At 45.9% G+C, this 25108-nt stretch overlaps 15 non-coding genes across 15 annotated transcripts; 6 read left to right on the top strand and 9 right to left on the bottom strand.

The window, feature by feature from the left end:
• Nucleotides 1–1052: 1052 nt before the first annotated feature.
• On the bottom strand, nt 1053–1134 carry TRNAS-UGA (transfer RNA serine (anticodon UGA)). The gene has a single exon. It is a non-coding gene; the product is annotated as a tRNA-Ser (tRNA).
• Nucleotides 1135–2557: 1423 nt separating this feature from the next.
• Nucleotides 2558–2631, top strand: TRNAT-AGU (transfer RNA threonine (anticodon AGU)). The gene has a single exon. It is a non-coding gene; the product is annotated as a tRNA-Thr (tRNA).
• A 552-nt stretch (nt 2632–3183) lies between these two features.
• TRNAS-UGA (transfer RNA serine (anticodon UGA)) lies at nt 3184–3265 on the bottom strand. Its single transcript has one exon. It is a non-coding gene; the product is annotated as a tRNA-Ser (tRNA).
• Nucleotides 3266–4688: 1423 nt separating this feature from the next.
• On the top strand, nt 4689–4762 carry TRNAT-AGU (transfer RNA threonine (anticodon AGU)). The gene has a single exon. It is a non-coding gene; the product is annotated as a tRNA-Thr (tRNA).
• Nucleotides 4763–5314: 552 nt separating this feature from the next.
• On the bottom strand, nt 5315–5396 carry TRNAS-UGA (transfer RNA serine (anticodon UGA)). The gene has a single exon. It is a non-coding gene; the product is annotated as a tRNA-Ser (tRNA).
• Nucleotides 5397–6819: 1423 nt separating this feature from the next.
• TRNAT-AGU (transfer RNA threonine (anticodon AGU)) lies at nt 6820–6893 on the top strand. The gene has a single exon. It is a non-coding gene; the product is annotated as a tRNA-Thr (tRNA).
• Nucleotides 6894–7444: 551 nt separating this feature from the next.
• TRNAS-UGA (transfer RNA serine (anticodon UGA)) lies at nt 7445–7526 on the bottom strand. Its single transcript has one exon. It is a non-coding gene; the product is annotated as a tRNA-Ser (tRNA).
• Nucleotides 7527–8950: 1424 nt separating this feature from the next.
• Nucleotides 8951–9024, top strand: TRNAT-AGU (transfer RNA threonine (anticodon AGU)). The gene has a single exon. It is a non-coding gene; the product is annotated as a tRNA-Thr (tRNA).
• A 552-nt stretch (nt 9025–9576) lies between these two features.
• Nucleotides 9577–9658, bottom strand: TRNAS-UGA (transfer RNA serine (anticodon UGA)). Its single transcript has one exon. It is a non-coding gene; the product is annotated as a tRNA-Ser (tRNA).
• Nucleotides 9659–17685: 8027 nt separating this feature from the next.
• TRNAS-UGA (transfer RNA serine (anticodon UGA)) lies at nt 17686–17767 on the bottom strand. Its single transcript has one exon. It is a non-coding gene; the product is annotated as a tRNA-Ser (tRNA).
• Nucleotides 17768–19190: 1423 nt separating this feature from the next.
• On the top strand, nt 19191–19264 carry TRNAT-AGU (transfer RNA threonine (anticodon AGU)). The gene has a single exon. It is a non-coding gene; the product is annotated as a tRNA-Thr (tRNA).
• A 551-nt stretch (nt 19265–19815) lies between these two features.
• Nucleotides 19816–19897, bottom strand: TRNAS-UGA (transfer RNA serine (anticodon UGA)). The gene has a single exon. It is a non-coding gene; the product is annotated as a tRNA-Ser (tRNA).
• Nucleotides 19898–21320: 1423 nt separating this feature from the next.
• On the top strand, nt 21321–21394 carry TRNAT-AGU (transfer RNA threonine (anticodon AGU)). The gene has a single exon. It is a non-coding gene; the product is annotated as a tRNA-Thr (tRNA).
• A 551-nt stretch (nt 21395–21945) lies between these two features.
• TRNAS-UGA (transfer RNA serine (anticodon UGA)) lies at nt 21946–22027 on the bottom strand. Its single transcript has one exon. It is a non-coding gene; the product is annotated as a tRNA-Ser (tRNA).
• Nucleotides 22028–24076: 2049 nt separating this feature from the next.
• Nucleotides 24077–24158, bottom strand: TRNAS-UGA (transfer RNA serine (anticodon UGA)). The gene has a single exon. It is a non-coding gene; the product is annotated as a tRNA-Ser (tRNA).
• Between the last annotated feature and the right edge of the window lie 950 nt (nt 24159–25108).

Genomic DNA, 25108 nt, shown 5'->3' on the forward strand with positions numbered 1-25108 from the left:
GAACATGGACGCGTCACTGAGGTGACACTTTCACTCCGTGAGTTGCGGTTCCTCTGCTTCTTGGTGGGATGTCCAGAGGTCACGAGAGGTGAAGGAAAGAGCACATGGGTAATGTAGACATCAGGAATGATCTTGTGTATATTGGTGACCTTTAAATAATTGTAATCTGGTTTAGTTTAACGAATGCATTGAGCCCCTGGCCCATCAGTGTAAAACTTTAGAAAATAAATACAGATACGTACGTATAATGATATTAGTTTTTCATGACCCTCTTTGTAATATTTACATCTTAATTTCAGATTTTTCTTCTCCATTTTCTTTTCGGTAGCAGCTGAAAAATATAAAATCTTTCAAGACAGAAAAATATGCAGGGCCTCACAGTGACACCAGGACAGAAGGTACAGTGGTGAGTCGTGAAACAGAGTAGTTGCTGTGGCTTAGTTGGTTAAAGCGCCTGTCTAATAAACAGGAGATCCTGAGTTCGAATCTCAGCAGTACCTTTTGTTTTACACAACCTCATAGAAAAGGTACTGTTAGATAATAGACTCATTCTTTGTAAACCCAGTTGGTCCTATTATATTTAGGGCTCCCGGTTTTATGGTGTTTATTTTTTTGACATTTCCGTCTGTATTTATGCATATTTAATTTGTTGTCAACTTTATCTGTATTCATCCATGTTTATTATGGGTTTTGTGAGAAAAATAAAGCTGAAACTGGTATATTTCCATATTTATTTAACCAATAAATATGCAGCCATGCTTTAATGTCTGCCAGGTGTTAGTGATATGAACAAATGCAGAAGATAAATCAATTCACTTATATGAGAGTATGCGCATTTCAGTATCAGTTTGGTTTTTATGAAGTGAAAAGATGTTTTTAAGCTGCACTGACATCAAAGTACAACATGGGAAGCAGTAATGCAAGCTTCAAACAACAGGTTCAGCACACTTAGCACAAGAGTAGCAAAGACACAATTATGCGGATATGCAGATGTTTACGAACCACATAATTAGTTTCCACGTCAAAATGTAATGACATAATAAAAAGGAAAGGGTAGTCGGCAGGATTCGAACCTGCGCAGGGAGACCCCAATGGATTTCAAGTCCATCGCCTTAACCACTCGGCCACGACTACACCTTTCAAGATGTGCACTCACTCATAAATAAGCTGTAATGTGGTCTATAGTATGGGTAAAAGATGTTAGTTAATGAAGGGAAGGCGCAGACAATATTGAGCACATAATCTTCTTTATAAGGTTATAAACTGTGTTCTCTGGAGAATCACAGAAGAAGGCGCAGCAAGGGTCCAGTTCTATGAAAGTGAAGGGAGGGGCAGGTATGAGAGATTGGGTAAGGAGTACAGAGAAAAAGGTACAGGAAGTGAAGGGTTAAGGATTGAGAGCCCAGTGAGTGACAGTGTGTGGTATGGATTAAGCTCGGGTGTGAGATGAACCTGCATAGCATTGAGCATGCGAGTGCTACCAAGCCGAGACCAGTACCTTTCTGGATGAGTGTGGCAGATGGGAGGGTCTGCGGATGATTCTTGCCTTCAATCCATCTTTTCTGGGGAGTGATGGTCGTGCAGCTCTTGTTATTGAAGCACGTTCAGTGCAGCTCATTAAATACTATCTGTGTTCTTTGGTGATGCTCCCCGGTGTGTGCGAATTGGTGCAGGATTATTGGAGCGCTTCAATGTCTTGGCCTGAAACTATGATGGGTCAGCAATGGCCTGTCTGTCTGTCTATTCAATGTCTCTGTGTACAGTCACTGCCTCTTCAGTTTCAATAGAACTCCTTTAGTATCATTTTATGCTTTGGCCGGTTAGGTCAGTTGGTTAGAGCATGGTGCTTGTAACACCAAGGCTGTGAGTTCGATCTCCGTACGGGCAACACCTTTTCCATAAAGTAGAAAAGAAATCCATTAAAAAACAAGGCTATAAAAACACCATATAGGGTTGTTGTTTATTCTGGTAATTTACTGAGCTCTGGTGGCTGATGTTTGGACCAGGACCAGGGTGAGTATTGCTATAGCCATGTAAAGGGCACTGCGGGCTATCAGCCCTCCTTGCTGTGATACCCGCCTCTGCCAAGTTTTCTTGGGTCTCTCAAAGTGCACTTTGTGAAGCGCTGTTCGAACATGGACGCGTCACTTAGGTGACACTTTCTCTCCGTGAGTTGCGGTTCCTCTGCTTCTTGGTGGGATGTCCAGAGGCCACGAGAGGTGAAGGAAAGAGCACATGGGTAATGTAGGCATCAGGAATGATCTTGTGTATATTGGTGACCTTTAAATAATTGTAATCTGGTTTAGTTTAACGTTTGCATTGAGCCCCTGGCCCATCAGTGTAAAACTTTAGAAAATAAATACAGATACGTACGTATAATGATATTAGTTTTTCATGACCCTCTTTGTAATATTTCCATCTTAATATCAGATTTTTCTTCTCCATTTTCTTTTCGGTAGCAGCTGAAAAATATAAAATCTTACAAGACAGAAAAATATGCAGGGCCTCACAGTGACACCAGGACAGAAGGTACAGTGGTGAGTCTTGAAACAGAGTAGGTGCTGTGGCTTAGTTGGTTAAAGCGCCTGTCTAGTAAACAGGAGATCCTGAGTTCGAATCTCAGCAGTACCTTTTGTTTTACACAACCTCATAGTAGAGGTACTGTTAGATAATAGACTCATTCTTTGTAAACCCAGTTGGTCCTATTATATTTAGGGCTCCCGGTTTTATGGTGTTTATTTTTTTGACATTTCCGTCTGTATTTATCCATATTTAATTTGTTGTCAACTTTATCTGTATTCATCCATATTTATTATGGGTTTTGTGAGAAAAATAAAGCTGAAACTGGTATATTTCCATATTTATTTAACCAATAAATATGCAGCCATGCTTTAATGTCTGCCAGGTGTTAGTGATATGAACAAATGCAGAAGATAAATCAATTCACTTATATGAGAGTATGCGCATTTCAGTATCAGTTTAGTTTTTATGAAGTGAAAAGATGTTTTTAAGCTGCACTGCCATCAAAGTACAACATGGGAAGCAGTAATGCAAGCTTCAAACAACAGGTGCAGCACACTTAGCACAAGAGTAGCAAAGACACAATTATGCGGATATGCAGATGTTTACGAACCACATAATTAGTTTCCACGTCAAAATGTAATGACATAATAAAAAGGAAAGCGTAGTCGGCAGGATTCGAACCTGCACGGGGAGACCCCAATGGATTTCAAGTCCATCGCCTTAACCACTCAGCCACAACTACACCTTTCAAGATGTGCACTCACTCATAAATAAGCTGTAATGTGGTCTATAGTATGGGTAAAAGATGTTAGTTAATGAAGGGAAGGCGCAGACAATATTAAGCACATAATCTTCTTTAGAAGGTTATAAACTGTGTTCTCTGGAGAATCACAGAAGAAGGCGCAGCAAGGGTCCAGTTCTATGAAAGTGAAGGGAGGGGCAGATATGAGAGATTGGGTAAGGAGTACAGAGAAAAAGGTACAGGAAGTGAAGGGTTAAGGATTGAGAGCCCAGTGAGTGACAGTGTGTGGTATGGATTAAGCTCGGGTGTGAGATGAACCTGCATAGCATTGAGCATGCGAGTGCTACCAAGCCGAGACCAGTACCTTTCTGGATGAGTGTGGCAGATGGGAGGGTCTGCGGATGATTCTTGCCTTCAATCCATCTTTTCTGGGCAGTGATGGTCGTGCAGCTCTTGTTATTGAAGCACGTTCAGTGCAGCTCATTAAATACTATCTGTGTTCTTTGGTGATGCTCCCCGGTGTGTGCGAATTGGTGCAGGATTATTGGAGCGCTTCAATGTCTTGGCCTGAAACTATGATGGGTCAGCAATGGCCTGTCTGTCTGTCTATTCAATGTCTCTGTGTACAGTCACTGCCTCTTCAGTTTCAATAGAACTCCTTTAGTATCACATTGTGCTTTGGCCTATTAGGTCAGTTGGTTAGAGCATGGTGCTAGTAACACCAAGGCTGTGAGTTCGATCTCCGTACGGGCAACACCTTTTCCATAAAGTAGAAAAGAAATCCATTAAATAACAAGGCTTTAAAAACACCATATAGGGTTGTTGTTTATTCTGATAATTTACTGAGCTCTGGTGGCTGATGTTTGGACCAGGACCAGGGTGAGTATTGCTATAGACATGTAAAGGGCACTGTGGGCTATCAGCCCTCCTTGCTGTGATACCCGCCTCTGCCAAGTTTTCTTGGGTCTCTCAAAGTGCACTTTGTGAAGCGCTGTTTGAACATGGACGCGTCACTTAGGTGACACTTTCTCTCCGTGAGTTGCGGTTCCTCTGCTTCTTGGTGGGATGTCCAGAGGCCACGAGAGGTGAAGGAAAGAGCACATGGGTAATGTAGGCATCAGGAATGATCTTGTGTATATTGGTGACCTTTAAATAATTGTAATCTGGTTTAGTTTAACGTTTGCATTGAGCCCCTGGCCCATCAGTGTAAAACTTTAGAAAATAAATACAGATACGTACGTATAATGATATTAGTTTTTCATGACCCTCTTTGTAATATTTCCATCTTAATATCAGATTTTTCTTCTCCATTTTCTTTTCGGTAGCAGCTGAAAAATATCAAATCTTTCAAGACAGAAAAATATGCAGGGCCTCACAGTGACACCAGGACAGAAGGTACAGTGGTGAGTCTTGAAACAGAGTAGGTGCTGTGGCTTAGTTGGTTAAAGCGCCTGTCTAGTAAACAGGAGATCCTGAGTTCGAATCTCAGCAGTACCTTTTGTTTTACACAACCTCATAGAAGAGGTACTGTTAGATAATAGACTCATTCTTTGTAAACCCAGTTGGTCCTATTATATTTAGGGCTCCCGGTTTTATGGTGTTTATTTTTTTGACATTTCCGTCTGTATTTATCCATATTTAATTTGTTGTCAACTTTATCTGTATTCATCCATATTTATTATGGGTTTTGTGAGAAAAATAAAGCTGAAACTGGTATATTTCCATATTTATTTAACCAATAAATATGCAGCCATGCTTTAATGTCTGCCAGGTGTTAGTGATATGAACAAATGCAGAAGATAAATCAATTCACTTATATGAGAGTATGCGCATTTCAGTATCAGTTTGGTTTTTATGAAGTGAAAAGATGTTTTTAAGCTGCACTGCCATCAAAGTACAACATGGGAAGCAGTAATGCAAGCTTCAAACAACAGGTGCAGCACACTTAGCACAAGAGTAGCAAAGACACAATTATGCGGATATGCAGATGTTTACGAACCACATAATTAGTTTCCACGTCAAAATGTAATGACATAATAAAAAGGAACGTGTAGTCGGCAGGATTGGAACCTGAGCGGGGAGACCCCAATGGATTTCAAGTCCATCGCCTTAACCACTCGGCCACGACTACACCTTTCAAGATGTGCACTCACTCATAAATAAGCTGTAATGTGGTCTATAGTATGGGTAAAAGATGTTAGTTAATGAAGGGAAGGCGCAGACAATATTGAGCACATAATCTTCTTTATAAGGTTATAAACTGTGTTCTCTGGAGAATCACAGAAGAAGGCGCAGCAAGGGTCCAGTTCTATGAAAGTGAAGGGAGGGGCAGGTATGAGAGATTGGGTAAGGAGTACAGAGAAAAAGGTACAGGAAGTGAAGGGTTAAGGATTGAGAGCCCAGTGAGTGACAGTGTGTGGTATGGATTAAGCTCGGGTGTGAGATGAACCTGCATAGCATTGAGCATGCGAGTGCTACAAAGCCGAGACCAGTACCTTTCTGGATGAGTGTGGCAGATGGGAGGGTCTGCGGATGATTCTTGCCTTCAATCCTTCTTTTCTGGGGAGTGATGGTCGTGCATCTCTTGTTATTGAAGCACGTTCAGTGCAGCTCATTAAATACTATCTGTGTTCTTTGGTGATGCTCCCCGGTGTGTGCGAATTGGTGCAGGATTATTGGAGCGCTTCAATGTCTTGGCATGAAACTATGATGGGTCAGCAATGGCCTGTCTGTCTGTCTATTCAATGTCTCTGTGTACAGTCACTGCCTCTTCAGTTTCAATAGAACTCCTTTAGTATCACATTGTGCTTTGGCCGGTTAGGTCAGTTGGTTAGAGCATGGTGCTAGTAACACCAAGGCTGTGAGTTCGATCTCCGTACGGGCAACACCTTTTCCATAAAGTAGAAAAGAAATCCATTAAATAACAAGGCTATAAAAACAGCATATAGGGTTGTTGTTTATTCTGATAATTTACTGAGCTCTGGTGGCTGATGTTTGGACCAGGACCAGGGTGAGTATTGCTATAGCCATGTAAAGGGCACTGCGGGCTATCAGCCCTCCTTGCTGTGATACCCGCCTCTGCCAAGTTTTCTTGGGTCTCTCAAAGTGTACTTTGTGAAGCGCTGTTTGAACATGGAGGCGTCACTTAGGTGACACTTTCTCTCCGTGAGTTGCGGTTCCTCTGCTTCTTGGTGGGATGTCCAGAGGCCACGAGAGGTGAAGGAAAGAGCACATGGGTAATGTAGGCATCAGGAATGATCTTGTGTATATTGGTGACCTTTAAATAATTGTAATCTGGTTTAGTTTAACGAATGCATTGAGCCCCTGGCCCATCAGTGTAAAACTTTAGAAAATAAATACAGATACGTACGTATAATGATATTAGTTTTTCATGACCCTCTTTGTAATATTTCCATCTTAATATCAGATTTTTCTTCTCCATTTTCTTTTCGGTAGCAGCTGAAAAATATCAAATCTTTCAAGACAGAAAAATATGCAGGGCCTCACAGTGACACCAGGACAGAAGGTACAGTGGTGAGTCGTGAAACAGAGTAGGTGCTGTGGCTTAGTTGGTTAAAGCGCCTGTCTAGTAAACAGGAGATCCTGAGTTCGAATCTCAGCAGTACCTTTTGTTTTACACAACCTCATAGAAGAGGTACAGTTAGATAATAGACTCATTCTTTGTAAACCCAGTTGGTCCTGTTATATTTAGGGCTCCCGGTTTTATGGTGTTTATTTTTTTGACATTTCCGTCTGTATTTATCCATATTTAATTTGTTGTCAACTTTATCTGTATTCATCCATATTTATTATGGGTTTTGTGAGAAAAATAAAGCTGAAACTGGTATATTTCCATATTTATTTAACCAATAAATATGCAGCCATGCTTTAATGTCTGCCAGGTGTTAGTGATATGAACAAATGCAGAAGATAAATCAATTCACTTATATGAGAGTATGCGCATTTCAGTATCAGTTTGGTTTTGTGAAGTGAAAAGATGTTTTTAAGCTGCACTGCCATCAAAGTACAACATGGGAAGCAGTAATGCAAGCTTCAAACAACAGGTGCAGCACACTTAGCACAAGAGTAGCAAAGACACAATTATGCGGATATGCAGATGGTTACGAACCACATAATTAGTTTCCACGACAAAATGTAATGACATAATAAAAAGGAAAGCGTAGTCGGCAGGATTCGAACCTGCGCGGAGAGACCCCAATGGATTTCAAGTCCATCGCCTTAACCACTCGGCCACGACTACACCTTTCAAGATGTGCACTCACTCATAAGTAAGCTGTTATGTGGTCCATAGTATGGGTAAAAGATGTTAGTTAATGAAGGGAAGGCGCAGACATTATTGAGCACATAATCTTCTTTATAAGGTTATAAACTGTGTTCTCTGGAGAATCACAGAAGAAGGCGCAGCAAGGGGTCCAGTTCTATGAAAGTGAAGGGAGGGGCAGGTATGAGAGATTGGGTAAGGAGTACAGAGAAAAAGGTACAGGAAGTGAAGGTTTAAGGATTGAGAGCCCAGTGAGTGACAGTGTGTGGTATGGATTAAGCTCGGGTGTGAGATGAACCTGCATAGCATTGAGCATGCGAGTGCTACCAAGCCGAGACCAGTACCTTTCTGGATGAGTTTGGCAGATGGGAGGGTCTGCGGATGATTCTTGCCTTCAATCCATCTTTTCTGGGGAGTGATGGTCGTGCAGCTCTTGTTATTGAAGCACGTTCAGTGCAGCTCATTAAATACTATCTGTGTTCTTTGGTGATGCTTCCGGGTGTGTGCGAATTGGTGCAGGATTATTGGAGCGCTTCAATGTCTTGGCCTGAAACTATGATGGGTCAGCAATGGCCTGTCTGTCTGTCTATTCAATGTCTCTGTGTACAGTCACTGCCTCTTCAGTTTCAATAGAACTCCTTTAGTATCACATTGTGCTTTGGCCGGTTAGGTCAGTTGGTTAGAGCATGATGCTAGTAACACCAAGGCTGTGAGTTCGATCTCCGTACGGGCAACACCTTTTCCATAAAGTAGAAAAGAAATCCATTAAATAACAAGTCTATAAAAACACCATATAGGTTTGTTGTTTATTCTGGTAATTTACTGAGCTCTGGTGGCTGATGTTTGGACCAGGACCAGGGTGAGTATTGCTATAGACATGTAAAGGGCACTGCGGGCTATCAGCCCTCCTTGCTGTGATACCCGCCTCTGCCAAGTTTTCTTGGGTCTCTCAAAGTGCACTTTGTGAAGCGCTGTTTGAACATGGACGCTTCACTTAGGTGACACTTTCTCTCCGTGAGTTGCGGTTCCTCTGCTTCTTGGTGGGATGTCCAGAGGCCACGAGAGGTGAAGGAAAGAGCACATGGGTAATGTAGGCATCAGGAATGATCTTGTGTATATTGGTGACCTTTAAATAATTGTAATCTGGTTTAGTTTAACGAATGCATTGAGCCCCTGGCCCATCAGTGTAAAACTTTAGAAAATAAATACAGATACGTACGTATAATGATATTAGTTTTTCATGACCCTCTTTGTAATATTTCCATCTTAATATCAGATTTTTCTTCTCCATTTTCTTTTCGGTAGCAGCTGAAAAATATCAAATCTTTCAAGACAGAAAAATATGCAGGGCCTCACAGTGACACCAGGACAGAAGGTAGAGTGGTGAGTCGTGAAGTAGAGTAGGTGCTGTGGCTTAGTTGGTTAAAGCGCCTGTCTAGTAAACAAGAGATCCTGAGTTCGAATCTCAGCAGTACCTTTTGTTTTACACAACCTCATAGAAGAGGTACTGTTAGATAATAGACTCATTCTTTGTAAACCCAGTTGGTCCTATTATATTTAGGGCTCCCGGTTTTATGGTGTTTATTTTTTTGACATTTCCGTCTGTATTTATCCATATTTAATTTGTTGTCAACTTTATCTGTATTCATCCATATTTATTATGGGTTTTGTGAGAAAAATAAAGCTGAAACTGATATATTTCCATATTTATTTAACCAATAAATATGCAGCCATGCTTTAATGTCTGCCAGGTGTTAGTGATATGAACAAATGCAGAAGATAAATCAATTCACTTATATGAGAGTATGCGCATTTCAGTATCAGTTTGGTTTTTATGAAGTGAAAAGATGTTTTTAAGCTGCACTGCCATCAAAGTACAACATGGGAAGCAGTAATGCAAGCTTCAAACAACAGGTGCAGCACACTTAGCACAAGAGTAGCAAAGACACAATTATGCGGATATGAAGATGTTTACAAACCACATAATTAGTTTCCACGTCAAAATGTAATGACATAATAAAAAGGAAAGCGTAGTCGGCAGGATTCGAACCTGCGCAGGGAGACCCCAATAGATTTCAAGTCCATCGCCTTAACCACTCGGCCACAACTACACCTTTCAAGATGTGCACTCACTCATAAATAAGCTGTAATATGGTCTATAGTATGGGTAAAAGATGTTAGTTAATGAAGGGAAGGCACAGACAATATTGAGCACATAATCTTCTTTAGAAGGTTATAAACTGTGTTCTCTGGAGAATCACAGAAGAAGGTGCAGCAGGGGTCCAGTTCTATGAAAGTGAAGGGAGGGGCAGGTATGAGAGATTGGGTAAGGAGTACAGAGAAAAAGGTACAGGAAGTGAAGGGTTAAGGATTGAGAGCCCAGTGAGTGACAGTGTGTGGTATGGATTAAGCTCGGGTGTGAGATGAACCTGCATAGCATTGAGCATGCGAGTGCTACCAAGCCGAGACCAGTACCTTTCTGGATGAGTGTGGCAGATGGGAGGGTCTGCGGATGATTCTTGCCTTCAATCCATCTTTTCTGGGTAGTGATGGTCGTGCAGCTCTTGTTATTGAAGCACGTTCAGTGCAGCTCATTAAATACTATCTGTGTTCTTTGGTGATGCTCCCCGGTGTGTGCGAATTGGTGCAGGATTATTGGAGCGCTTCAATGTCTTGGCCTGAAACTATGATGGGTCAGCAATGGCCTGTCTGTCTGTCTATTCAATGTCTCTGTGTACAGTCACTGCCTCTTCAGTTTCAATAGAACTCCTTTAGTATCACATTGTTCTTTGGCCGGTTAGGTCAGTTGGTTAGAGCATGGTGCTAGTAACACCAAGGCTGTGAGTTCAATCTCCGTACGGGCAACACCTTTTCGATAAAGTAGAAAAGAAATCCATTAAAAAACAAGGCTATAAAAACACCATATAGGGTTGTTGTTTATTCTGGTAATTTACTGAGCTCTGGTGGCTGATGTTTGGACCAGGACCAGGGTGAGTATTGCTATAGCCATGTAAAGGGCACTGCGGGCTATCAGCCCTCCTTGCTGTGATACCCGCCTCTGCCAAGTTTTCTTGGGTCTCTCAAAGTGCACTTTGTGAAGCGCTGTTTGAACATGGACGCGTCACTTAGGTGACACTTTCTCTCCGTGAGTTGTGGTTCCTCTGCTTCTTGGTGGGATGTCCAGAGGCCACGAGAGGTGAAGGAAAGAGCACATGGGTAATGTAGGCATCAGGAATGATCTTGTGTATATTGGTGACCTTTAAATAATTGTAATCTGGTTTAGTTTAACGAATGCATTGAGCCCCTGGCCCATCAGTGTAAAACTTTAGAAAATAAATACAGATACGTACGTATAATGATATTAGTTTTTCATGACCCTCTTTGTAATATTTCCATCTTAATATCAGATTTTTCTTCTCCGTTTTCTTTTCGGTAGCAGCTGAAAAATATCAAATCTTTCAAGACAGAAAAATATGCAGGGCCTCACAGTGACACCAGGACAGAAGGTACAGTGGTGAGTCGTGAAGCAGAGTAGGTGCTGTGGCTTTGTTGGTTAAAGCGCCTGTCTAGTAAACAAGAGATCCTGAGTTCGAATCTCAGCAGTACCTTTTGTTTTACACAACCTCATAGAAGAGGTACTGTTAGATAATAGACTCATTCTTTGTAAACCCAGTTGGTCCTATTATATTTAGGGCTCCCGGTTTTATGGTGTTTATTTTTTTGACATTTCCGTCTGTATTTATCCATATTTAATTTGTTGTCAACTTTATCTGTATTCATCCATATTTATTATGGGTTTTGTGAGAAAAATAAAGCTGAAACTGGTATATTTCCATATTTATTTAACCAATAAATATGCAGCCATGCTTTAATGTCTGCCAGGTGTTAGTGATATGAACAAATGCAGAAGATAAATCAATTCACCTATATGAGAGTATGCGCATATCAGTATCAGTTTGGTTTTTATGAAGTGAAAAGATGTTTTTAAGCTGCACTGCCATCAAAGTACAACATGGGAAGCAGTAATGCAAGCTTCAAACAACAGGTGCAGCACACTTAGCACAAGAGTAGCAAAGACACAATTATGCGGATATGCAGATGTTTACAAACCACATAATTAGTTTCCACGTCAAAATGTAATGACATGGGAGCCTAGCGCGCAACCAAGATGGCCGCGTAGGTGCGAGGCTCCCGAGGACCTCCGCGACCTCCTGAATTAATCCTGGCGATATCCTGTCCTTGTTGAGGGGACTGTGTTGGGGAACCGGAGCTGAGGCGCCACCCGTTTTTTGGGCTCGAATCGGACCCCGAACGCCGGTGGGAGCATCGATCGAGGGTTGCGGCCTTCTCCTCGCCGGCCCCCCGGATTGGAGTAGTGGGGCGATCCGGGGACAAGGTGAATAACAGCGGCGAGCGGGGCTGGGCGACTGGCGTACCCCGCACTTTCACCTTCGCTTTTGCGCCCTCCTAGCTCTCAAGCCGGGTCGTGCTGCGGAGCGGGGTGCGGTGGCCTTGTCCAGGAGCCCGGCTGACCCGCCGGCGGTGGGTTGACCCGCGGTTCGGTGGTCGCCCCTGCCCCCCCCCTGGCACCCGTGACTGGTATAGCGGCCCGTTTGGGGAGCTTGGCACGACGGTGGAAGAGCCAGCATGTCCACCAAACAAGATGGCGACCGGGCGAAGGTGAAGACGACCCGCCGTGGCACGGCGCACCAGGCCAACAGTATGGACCGCTACACGCTTCAGAAGGGTTCTCCGGAGACATCGAGTGCATCCCCGGTGGGCCCGACGGAGGCATCTGCTCATCCAGGGGATCTGACCCTCCGGGACGTCATGGGCGCCATCGCAGAGATGAAGGCCTCGGTGGACCAGCGTTTCGACACCTTAGCGCAAAAAATAGACTCGGTCCTTGTGGATGTGAGCCTTGTGAGGGCAGACTTGTCCAAAACAAACGACCGAGTCGACTCCCTGGCCCACACCACAACGAGCCTCACGACAGACATGGTGGCCCTCCAGAAGGAGGTGGCCAGGCGAGCGCCCTGATGGACCGGCGATTGGAGGACTCCGAGGGTCGGGCCCGGAGGAATAATGTCCGTATTGTGGGGGTCCCGGAGGGACGAGAGGCGGAGGCGGCGGATCTTTTCGTGGAAGATTTGATCCTGACCCATCTCCAGCCCCGGGGGCTGAGTAAGCTTTTTGCGGTGGAGCGTGCTCACCGGGTCCCCGGGGGCAGACCTAAGACTGGTGCCCCGCCGCGGCCGCTCATTGCCCGGATTTTTAATTTTCGGGACAGAGATGCTATCCTCCAGACCTCCAGGCAACAGGGACCGGTCAAGCTTGACAACGTGGAGATACATTTCTACCCAGACTTTACTCCGGCGGTCCAGAAGCAGCGACAGAGCTTTCTTGGGGTTAAACGTCGCCTAAGGGACCTGAACCTCAAGTACTCAATGCTCTTTCCGGCCAAGCTGAGGGTAGAGGTGGATGGTCGCACGCACTTCTTTGACCGGCCCGAGGCGGCTGGGGACTGGCTGGACACTCTGCCTGGAGATCGGGGCCGGGGGGGCGGGGGGGGCGCGGCTGGCGAGGAGGGCCCGCCGGATCAGAATTGAGGGGTGACTGAATAGGCCTTGCTCTGGACGTTGTTCCTTCACCATTTATTGATTGCGTATGTTCCCCTCCTATGGAGGTTGCGTGGGGTCTGTTGGGGGCTTCCCTCCTCCTCTGGGGGACTAGTTAGTGTTTTAGCTATGGGGCGACAGGCACACTGCACTTTGGGGGGGCTGTCTGGGCTCATGCAGGGGTGCAGGGAGGGGGGAGTTCTGTTGGGACCGGGGGGTGGGGGGGGTGTGTTGTTTGTTAGCACCGCAGGGCAAACCCGCTACTATGTTGTTGTTATTAGGATGCTCGATGGGGGACGACCGATTGATTCGACGTATGATGGGGGGTAGGGATTTGACTGTGTTGTCATGGAATGTTAATGGCCTGGGGGATAGGATTAAGCGTGGTGTGGTCCTGCAGTACTTAAAACGTATTTCACCAGATGTTGTCTTCCTGCAGGAGACGCACCTTATAGGTAACTCCTTTCATGCAATGAATCGGCGGGGATATCGTTTGGTGGCACATTCCGGCTTCACCTCGGGCTTGCGGGGGGTGGGTATTATGATCAAGAACTCGCTCCCGTTGGAGATTGATGAGGTGCGCCATGATGAGAGGGGACGCTACACGGTTCTGGTGGGAAGAAAGGAGGGTAGAGTGTTTATCTTTATATCAGTGTACGTCCCGCCTGGGTTACAAGCCACCACATTCGCGGACCTGGGGCGCCTCCTTCTGGACCTTCCGAGTGGCCTGCTGGTGGTTGGAGGGGACTTTAATGCGGTAGCCTCTGGGTCTATGGATCGCCATCCCCCTAGGGACCTCCCCCGGGCACAGGCGTGGCTGCCCGGCCTTCTGGACACGCTGGGCCTGGTGGATTGCTGGCGATTAAAGCATCCCGCATTGCGACAGTACACCTTCCACTCGGGTGCCCATGGTAGCCTCTCGCGGCTTGATTACATCCTTGTCCCGGCGGCCCATGCAGGGAGGGTGGGGGAGGTGCGCCATCTAGCGCGGGGTATCTCAGACCACTCCCCATTGTTGTTGCATTTCGATGTCTTCCCGAGGGGGGATGGCGGGGTGGCCCCAATCAATGCATGGTATTTGCGTGACCCCACCATTCGTGCCGATTTGATCAAATCCTTACAGCGATATTTCGACGAGAATGTGGGGTCGGTCTCTTCCGCCATCTCCCTGTGGGAGGCTTTCAAGGTAGTCCTTAGAGGGGAGGCCCTCTCCTTTATCTCCCATGCCCGGCGGCTCGAGCGGGAGGAGGTGACCCGGGTAGAGGCCGAGATTGCAGAACTGGAGGGTGACCTGGGGAGCGGGGTAACAGACGCCAAGTTGCATGTTCTACACCTAAAGCAGGCGGCCTATCGGGCCCTCGTCACGGAGGCGGCCAGGGGCCTCGGTAGAGAGCAGCAGGGGCGATTGTATGATGTGGGTGATAAGGCTGGCAAATTGATTGCGTGGTTGGATAAGAGGGAGAGAGCGAGCCGCGTGGTGCCTTTGATTGAGAGTGTTGATGGTGCGTGTGTCACCGAGCCGGAAGCCATTGTCTCCTGCTTCGCGGATTATTTCCGCGAAGTCTACTCCCCGGTTTCCCCCTGCTCGGAGGAAGATTCCCATGCCCTGCTTCGGGACATCGCACTGCCCTCCCTAACGGTGGAGGACAGGGATTCGCTTGACGCCCCTCCCACCTCGGACGAAATTGCCTTGGCTATTCGCTCGGTTGCATCCGGCAAGGCCATGGGCCCCAATGGTATTCCCATCGAGCTCTACAAGCTACGCCCGGATGTGATGGCGCCCCACCTGCGCGCGATGTTCCTGGCGGCCCACTCGCAGGGTTCCCTCCCGCCGGACCAGCGCCTGGCCACAATTGTGGTGATCCACAAGGAGGGGAAGCCCCGTGAACGGGTCACATCCTATAGGCCGATTTCGCTTTTGAACGCGGAGCCCAAAATCCTTGCCAAGGTGTTGGCCAACCGGTTGGTTGGCGTGGTGGGCGACCTGGTCCACCAAGACCAATCTGGCTTTATACCGCACCGCAACACGGCGCTCAATCTGCGGCGCTTGCACGGGGTGCTCGCGCGTGTCCCATTTGTGCGGGAGCCGGCCATCTTGGCGTCCTTGGACGCCACCATGGCGTTTGATACGCTTGAATGGCCATACATCTGGGCGATGCTGGCGAAATTCGGGTTCGGCCCGGGTTTCATTAGCTGGGTCAAATTGCTATATTCGGGCCCATTGGCGCAGGTGGTAGTGAATGGGCGAGTCTCGGCCCCATTCGCGCTGGGGAGGGGTACGCGACAGGGTTGCCCCCTGTCGCCTCTCCTGTTTGCCCTGGCCCTGGAGCCCCTGGCGGAGTGGCTGCGGTGGCACCCTTCTATCCGTGGTCTCCGCTGGACCCCCGAGCATGAGGACCGTGTGTCCCTCTACGCTGACGACATCCTTCTGTATCTCGCCTCCCCGCGTAAATCACTGATCGTCCTGGTTGATGTTTTGCGCTCATTCGGTCGCAACTCAGGCCTGGTCATCAACTGGGCGAAATCCTGTGTCTATGTGCTTTCCGGGGAGGCTCCGGCCCTACCACGGGACTGTCCGATCCAGATTGCCCCCCACGGTTTTCGGTACCTGGGTATCTATATCACACTTGACCCGGAGGCCCGCTATGAGCGGAATTTGCTGCCCCCCTCCAGCGCTTGAGGGAGGACGTGGTGCGCTGGCGGCGTCTGCCGCTCTCGCCGCTCGGCCGAGCGGCTTTGTTCAAAATGATGTCCCTGCCGCGATTCCTCTACGCCCTCCAGAATACTATGGACTTGGTCCCGGCACGCTATTTCCGTGAGGTGGAGGGCCTCCAGCGGCGCCTGTTCTGGGACGGGAGGCCGCGCATTGCTCTGGCTAAATTGACGCTCCCGTGGTACGATGGGGGGGTCGCCCTCCCGGACATTAAACGGTATTACTGGGCCTCCCAACTAGCTGCAATTAATCATGGCCTTTATGGGCCCGCCTTGAACCCGGCATTTGAGATGGATAAAATGCTCCTACCCGGTGGCGATTACAATCGCGCGCTCTACTCTGGCGCGCCCGACTCCCGTTTGACGGGACCGACGCGTGTTATGGTGCGTGTCTGGCACGCGGCTAATGCAGCTATGGGGTGGAAGGACCGTTTGACCCGGGCGTCACCGCTGTATGCGTCTGAGAGGTTGGGCTCCCTATGGACGTCGAAGGGCTTCGAGAAGTGGGACACGATCGGAATCAGCACGGTGGGAGATCTCTGGACGAGGGGGGGATTCAAAACTTTTGAGACGCTGCAGGCGGAGTTTCAGCTGCAGGGCAGTGAGTACTTTCGGTACCTACAAGTCCGCCATGCGCTGGGCTCCGTCTTCCCGGACGTCGCATCCATTCCGGAGTCTTCCCCCCTGGAGGACAGAGTGCTGGACGGCCATGTACCGGACAGCACGATCTCCCTCATATACAAAAAACTGATCAACGATAGATCGTGCCTGCTGACTAGTCTCCGCGAGGCCTGGGTTGCCGACGGGCTGGAGCTGGACGACGAGGATTGGATTTCCGCGGTGGCCTCCCCGAAAGAGGTGGCCATCCCGGCTCGCCTTCGTTTCGTCCAGCTCAAGATCCTTCACCGGGTTTACGTGACGGGGCCAAGGCTTCTGCGTATGGGTTTTGCTGGTGACGGACTGTGTAAGCGTGGCTGTGGTGCGCTGGCGACTTTCATGCATATACTGTGGGAGTGCCCGAAGGTGGAGCGATTCTGGCGTGGTGTGCATGAGGTCCTGCGTGTGGTTACGCGTGTCGCGCTGCTGCCTGAAGCGAGGAGATGCTTGCTGAATGTATGGGAACCGAATGACTATTCGGTCCCGCAGACGCGGTGGGTGACTCTGGGATACATGATAGCTAAGCGTGACATTGCTCAATTGTGGGGATCCCAGAGGCCCCCTGCGGTATCGGCCTGGAAAGAGCATATGGATTGGTGTATGTTTCGTGAAAAGGTGGTGTATGTGGCGAGGGGTAAGCCTGGGGCGTGGGTGAAACTCTGGGGCCTCTGGAACGCCTACCGCGGGGGTATTTGTGAGCCACCACTGCTACCGGCTGCCTCACCTGCTCCGTCTCCCTAGACGGCCCCCCTCCCTCGGCCGCGGGCGCGCGGTCCCCCAGTCCCTGACCTACTCCCATTCCCCTCCTCAGAGTTCTGCTGCTGGTTTGGATCCCCCACTTATGGAGCACGTGCTGTCACTTTGGATCGCGGGTTGCCTTGCGGGTGTGGTTTTTTGGTGTTGTTTTGTTTCAAGAAAAGGGAACCGTACTGTGGGCTTGGAGCTGTGTGGCCTGCACCATTGATTACTCCTGTTTCACTGCTCTGCACTGCCGAGAGACTTTTACTGTATGTAGGCAATATGCTTTTGTCATTCTAGCGGCCGGCCGGGTGGTTGTAGGCCCATACCTGTAACTTTTACAACCTGCAATAAACGGTTTCAAAAAAAAAAAAAAAAAAAAAAAAAATGTAATGACATAATAAAAAGGAAAGCGTAGTCGGCAGGATTCGAACCTGCGCAGGGAGACCCCAATGGATTTCAAGTCCATCGCCTTAACCACTCGGCCACAACTACACCTTTCAAGATGTGCACTCACTCATAAATAAGCTGTAATATGGTCTATAGTATGGGTAAAAGATGTTAGTTAATGAAGGGAAGGCACAGACAATATTGAGCACATAATCTTCTTTATAAGGTTATAAACTGTGTTCTCTGGAGAATCACAGAAGAAGGCGCAGCAAGGGTCCAGTTCTATGAAAGTGAAGGGAGTGGCAGGTATGAGAGATTGGGTAAGGAGTACAGAGAAAAAGGTACAGGAAGTGAAGGGTTAAGGATTGAGAGCCCAGTGAGTGACAGTGTGTGGTATGGATTAAGCTCGGGTGTGAGATGAACCTGCATAGCATTGAGCATGAGAGTGCTACCAAGCCGAGACCAGTACCTTTCTGGATGAGTGTGGCAGATGGGAGGGTCTGCGGATGATTCTTGCCTTCAATCCATCTTTTCTGGGGAGTGATGGTCGTGCAGCTCTTGTTATTGAAGCACGTTCAGTGCAGCTCATTAAATACTATCTGTGTTCTTTGGTGATGCTCCGCGGTGTGTGCGAATTGGTGCAGGATTATTGGAGCGCTTCAATGTCTTGGCCTGAAACTATGATGGGTCAGCAATGGCCTGTCTGTCTGTCTATTCAATGTCTCTGTGTACAGTCACTGCCTCTTCAGTTTCAATAGAACTCCTTTAGTATCACATTATGCTTTGGCCGGTTAGGTCAGTTGGTTAGAGCATGGTGCTAGTAACACCAAGGCTGTGAGTTCGATCTCCGTACGGGCAACACCTTTTCCATAAAGTAGAAAAGAAATCCATTAAAAAACAAGGCTATAAAAACTCCATATAGGGTTGTTGTTTATTCTGGTAATTTACTGAGCTCTGGTGGCTGATGTTTGGACCAGGACCAGGGTGAGTATTGCTATAGCCATGTAAAGGGCACTGCGGGCTATCAGCCCTCCTTGCTGTGATACCCGCCTCTGCCAAGTTTTCTTGGGTCTCTCAAAGTGAACTTTGTGAAGCGCTGTTTGAACATGGACGCGTCACTGAGGTGACACTTTCTCTCCGTGAGTTGTGGTTCCTCTGCTTCTTGGTGGGATGTCCAGAGGTCACGAGAGGTGAAGGAAAGAGCACATGGGTAATGTAGGCATCAGGAATGATCTTGTGTATATTGGTGACCTTTAAATAATTGTAATCTGGTTTAGTTTAACGAATGCATTGAGCCCCTGGCCCATCAGTGTAAAACTTTAGAAAATAAATACAGATACGTACGTATAATGATATTAGTTTTTCATGACCCTCTTTGTAATATTTCCATCTTAATATCAGATTTTTCTTCTCCATTTTCTTTTCGATAGCAGCTGAAAAATATCAAATCTTTCAAGACAGAAAAATATGCAAGGCCTCACAGTGACACCAGGACAGAAGGTACAGTGGGGAGTCGTGAAACAGAGTAGGTGCTGTGGCTTAGTTGGTTAAAGCGCCTGTCTAGTAAACAGGAGATCCTGAGTTCGAATCTCAGCAGTACCTTTTGTTTTACACAACCTCATAGAAGAGGTACTGTTAGATAATAGACTCATTCTTTGTAAACCCAGTTGGTCCTATTATATTTAGAGCTCCCGGTTTTATGGTGTTTATTTTTTTGACATTTCCATCTGTATTTATCCATATTTAATTTGTTGTCAACTTTATCTGTATTTATCCATATTTATTATGGGTTTTGTGAGAAAAATAAAGCTGAAACTGGTATATTTCCATATTTATTTAACCAATAAATATGCAGCCATGCTTTAATGTCTGCCAGGTGTTAGTGATATGAACAAATGCAGAAGATAAATCAAATCACTTATATGAGAGTATGCGCATTTCAGTATCAGTTTGGTTTTGTGAAGTGAAAAGATGTTTTTAAGCTGCACTGCCATCAAAGTACAACATGGGAAGCAGTAATGCAAGCTTCAAACAACAGGTGCAGCACACTTAGCACAAGAGTAGCAAAGACACAATTATGCGGATATGCAGATGGTTACGAACCACATAATTAGTTTCCCCGTCAAAATGTAATGACATAATAAAAAAGAAAGAGTAGTTGGCAGGATTCGAACCTGCACGGGGAGACCCCAATGGATTTCAAGTCCATCGCCTTAACCACTCGGCCACGACTACACCTTGCAAGATGTGCACTCACTCATAAATAAGCTGTAATGTGGTCTATAGTATGGGTAAACGATGTTAGTTAATGAAGGGAAGGCGCAGACAATATTGAGCACATAATCTTCTTTATAAGGTTATAAACTGTGTTCTCTGGAGAATCACAGAAGAAGGTGCAGCAAGGGTCCAGTTCTATGAAAGTGAAGGGAGGGGCAGGTGTGAGAGATTGGGTAAGGAGTACAGAGAAAAAGGTACAGGAAGTGAAGGGTTAAGGATTGAGAGCCCAGTGAGTGACAGTGTGTGGAATGGATTAAGCTCGGGTGTGAGATGAACCTGCATAGCATTGAGCATGCGAGTGCTACCAAGCCGAGACCAGTACCTTTCTGGATGAGTGTGGCAGATGGGAGGGTCTGCGGATGATTCTTGCCTTCAATCCATCTTTTCTGGGGAGTGATGGTCGTGCAGCTCTTGTTATTGAAGCACGTTCAGTGCAGCTCATTAAATACTATCTGTGTTCTTTAGTGATGCTCCCCGGTGTGTGCGAATTGGTGCAGGATTATTGGAGCGCTTCAATGTCTTGGCCTGAAACTATGATGGGTCAGCAATGGCCTGTCTGTCTGTCTATTCAATGTCTCTGTGTACAGTCACTGCCTCTTCAGTTTCAATAGAACTCCTTTAGAATCACATTATGCTTTGGCCGGTTAGGTCAGTTGGTTAGAGCATGGTGCTAGTAACACCAAGGCTGTGAGTTCGATCTCCGTACGGGCAACACCTTTTCCATAAAGTAGAAAATAAATCCATTAAAAAACAAGGCTATAAAAACACCATATAGGGTTGTTGTTTATTCTGGTAATTTACTGAGCTCTGGTGGCTGATGTTTGGACCAGGACCAGGGTGAGTATTGCTATAGCCATGTAAAGGGCACTGCGGGCTATCAGCCCTCCTTGCTGTGATACCGGCCTCTGCCAAGTTTTCTTGGGTCTCTCAAAGTGCACTTTGTGAAGCGCTGTTTGAACATGGACGCGTCACTGAGGTGACACTTTCTCTCCGTGAGTTGCGGTTCCTCTGCTTCTTGGTGGAATGTCCAGAGGTCACGAGAGGTGAAGGAAAGAGCACATGGGTAATGTAGGCATCAGGAATGATCTTGTGTATATTGGTGACCTTTAAATCATTGTAATCTGGTTTAGTTTACCGAATGCATTGAGCCCCTGGCCCATCAGTGTAAAACTTTAGAAAATAAATACAGATACGTACGTATAATGATATTAGTTTTTCATGACCCTCTTTCTAATATTTTCATCTTAATATCAGATTTTTCTTCTCCATTTTCTTTTCGGTAGCAGCTGAAAAATATCAAATCTTTCAAGACAGAAAAATATGCAGGGCCTCACAGTGACACCAGGACAGAAGGAACAGTGGTGAGTCGTGAAACAGAGTAGGTGCTGTGGCTTAGTTGGGTAAAGCGCCTGTCTAGTAAACAGGAGATCCTGAGTTCGAATCTCAGCAGTACCTTTTGTTTTACACAACCTCATAGAAGAGGTACTGTTAGATAATAGACTCATTCTTTGTAAACCCAGTTGGTCCTATTATATTTAGGGCTCCCGGTTTTATGGTGTTTATTTTTTTGACATTTCCGTCTGTATTTATCCATATTTAATTTGTTGTCAACTTTATCTGTATTCATCCATATTTATTATGGGTTTTGTGAGAAAAATAAAGCTGAAACTGGTATATTTCCATATTTATTTAACCAATAAATATGCAGCCATGCTTTAATGTCTGCCAGGTGTTAGTGATATGAACAAATGCAGAAGATAAATCAATTCACTTATATGAGAGTATGCGCATTTCAGTATCAGTTTGGTTTTGTGAAGTGAAAAGATGTTTTTAAGCTGCACTGCCATCAAAGTACAACATGGGAAGCAGTAATGCAAGCTTCAAACAACAGGTGCAGCACACTTAGCACAAGAGTAGCAAAGACACAATTATGCGGATATGCAGATGGTTACGGACCACATAATTAGTTTCCACGTCAAAATGTAATGACATAATAAAAAGGAAAGCGTAGTCGGCAGGATTCGAACCTGCGCGGGGAGCCCCCAATGGATTTCAAGTCCATCGCCTTAACCACTCGGCCACGACTACTCCTTTCAAGATGTGCACTCACTCATAAATAGGCTGTAATGTGGTCTATAGTATGGGTAAAAGATGTTAGTTAATGAAGGGAAGGCGCAGACAATATTGAGCACATAATCTTCTTTAGAAGGTTATAAACTGTGTTCTCTGGAGAATCACAGAAGAAGGTGCAGCAGGGGTCCAGTTCTATGAAAGTGAAGGGAGGGGCAGGTATGAGAGATTGGGTAAGGAGTACAGAGAAAAAGGTACAGGAAGTGAAGGGTTAAGGATTGAGAGCCCAGTGAGTGACAGTGTGTGGTATGGATTAAGCTCGGGTGTGAGATGAACCTGCATAGCATTGAGCATGCGAGTGCTACCAAGCCGAGACCAGTACCTTTCTGGATGAGTGTGGCAGATGGGAGGGTCCGCGGATAATTCTTGCCTTCAATCCATCTTTTCTGGGGAGTGATGGTCGTGCAGCTCTTGTTATTGAAGCACGTTCAGTGCAGCTCATTAAATACTATCTGTGTTCTTTGGTGATGCTTCCCGATGTGTGCGAATTGGTGCAGGATTATTGGAGCGCTTCAATGTCTTGGCCTGAAACTATGATGGGTCAGCAATGGCCTGTCTGTCTGTCTATTCAATGTCTCTGTGTACAGTCACTGCCTCTTCAGTTTCAATAGAACTCCTTTAGTATCACATTGTGCTTTGGCCGGTTAGGTCAGTTGGTTAGAGCATGGTGCTAGTAACACCAAGGCTGTGAGTTCGATCTCCGTACGGGCAACACCTTTTCCATAAAGTAGAAAAGAAATCCATTAATTAACAAGGCTATAAAAACACCATATAGGTTTGTTGTTTATTCTGGTAATTTACTGAGCTCTGGTGGCTGATGTTTGGACCAGGACCAGGGTGAGTATTGCTATAGACATGTAAAGGGCACTGCGGGCTATCAGCCCTCCTTGCTGTGATACCCGCCTCTGCCAAGTTTTCTTGGGTCTCTCAAAGTGCACTTTGTGAAGCGCTGTTTGAACATGGACGCGTCACTTAGGTGACACTTTCTCTCCGTGAGTTGCGGTTCCTCTGCTTCTTGGTGGGATGTCCAGAGGCCACGAGAGGTGAAGGAAAGAGCACATGGGTAATGTAGGCATCAGGAATGATCTTGTGTATATTGGTGACCTTTAAATAATTGTAATCTGGTTTAGTTTAACGAATGCATTGAGCCCCTGGCCCATCAGTGTAAAACTTTAGAAAATAAATACAGATACGTACGTATAATGATATTAGTTTTTCATGACCCTCTTTGTAATATTTCCATCTTAATATCAGATTTTTCTTCTCCATTTTCTTTTCGGTAGCAGCTGAAAAATATCAAATCTTTCCAGACAGAAAAATATGCAGGGCCTCACAGTGACACCAGGACAGAAGGTACAGTGGTGAGTCGTGAAACAGAGTAGGTGCTGTGGCTTAGTTGGTTAAAGCGCCTGTCTAGTAAAAAAGAGATCCTGAGTTCGAATCTCAGCAGTACCTTTTGTTTTACACAACCTCATAGAAGAGGTACTGTTAGATAATAGACTCATTCTTTGTAAACCCAGTTGGTCCTATTATATTTAGGGCTCCCGGTTTTATGGTGTTTATTTTTTTGACATTTCCGTCTGTATTTATCCATATTTAATTTGTTGTCAACTTTATCTGTATTCATCCATATTTATTATGGGTTTTGTGAGAAAAATAAAGCTGAAACTGGTATATTTCCATATTTATTTAACCAATAAATATGCAGCCATGCTTTAATGTCTGCCAGGTGTTAGTGATATGAACAAATGCAGAAGATAAATCAATTCACTTATATGAGAGTATGCGCATTTCAGTATCAGTTTGGTTTTTATGAAGTGAAAAGATGTTTTTAAGCTGCACTGCCATCAAAGTACAACATGGGAAGCAGTAATGCAAGCTTCAAACAACAGGTGCAGCACACTTAGCACAAGAGTAGCAAAGACACAATTATGCGGATATGCAGATGTTTACAAACCACATAATTAGTTTCCACGTCAAAATGTAATGACATAATAAAAAGGAAAGCGTAGTCGGCAGGATTCGAACCTGCGCAGGGAGACCCCAATGGATTTCAAGTCCATCGCCTTAACCACTCGGCCACAACTACACCTTTCAAGATGTGCACTCACTCATAAATAAGCTGTAATATGGTCTATAGTATGGGTAAAAGATGTTAGTTAATGAAGGGAAGGCACAGACAATATTGAGCACATAATCTTCTTTATAAGGTTATAAACTGTGTTCTCTGGAGAATCACAGAAGAAGGCGCAGCAAGGGTCCAGTTCTATGAAAGTGAAGGGAGTGGCAGGTATGAGAGATTGGGTAAGGAGTACAGAGAAAAAGGTACAGGAAGTGAAGGGTTAAGGATTGAGAGCCCAGTGAGTGACAGTGTGTGGTATGGATTAAGCTCGGGTGTGAGATGAACCTGCATAGCATTGAGCATGAGAGTGCTACCAAGCCGAGACCAGTACCTTTCTGGATGAGTGTGGCAGATGGGAGGGTCTGCGGATGATTCTTGCCTTCAATCCATCTTTTCTGGGGAGTGATGGTCGTGCAGCTCTTGTTATTGAAGCACGTTCAGTGCAGCTCATTAAATACTATCTGTGTTCTTTGGTGATGCTCCGCGGTGTGTGCGAATTGGTGCAGGATTATTGGAGCGCTTCAATGTCTTGGCCTGAAACTATGATGGGTCAGCAATGGCCTGTCTGTCTGTCTATTCAATGTCTCTGTGTACAGTCACTGCCTCTTCAGTTTCAATAGAACTCCTTTAGTATCACATTATGCTTTGGCCGGTTAGGTCAGTTGGTTAGAGCATGGTGCTAGTAACACCAAGGCTGTGAGTTCGATCTCCGTACGGGCAACACCTTTTCCATAAAGTAGAAAAGAAATCCATTAAAAAACAAGGCTATAAAAACTCCATATAGGGTTGTTGTTTATTCTGGTAATTTACTGAGCTCTGGTGGCTGATGTTTGGACCAGGACCAGGGTGAGTATTGCTATAGCCATGTAAAGGGCACTGCGGGCTATCAGCCCTCCTTGCTGTGATATCCGCCTCTG

Source organism: Triturus cristatus, chromosome 4_2 (assembly GCF_964204655.1).
Source record: "Triturus cristatus chromosome 4_2, aTriCri1.1, whole genome shotgun sequence".
In the NCBI taxonomy this organism is placed as follows: Eukaryota; Metazoa; Chordata; class Amphibia; order Caudata; family Salamandridae; genus Triturus; species Triturus cristatus.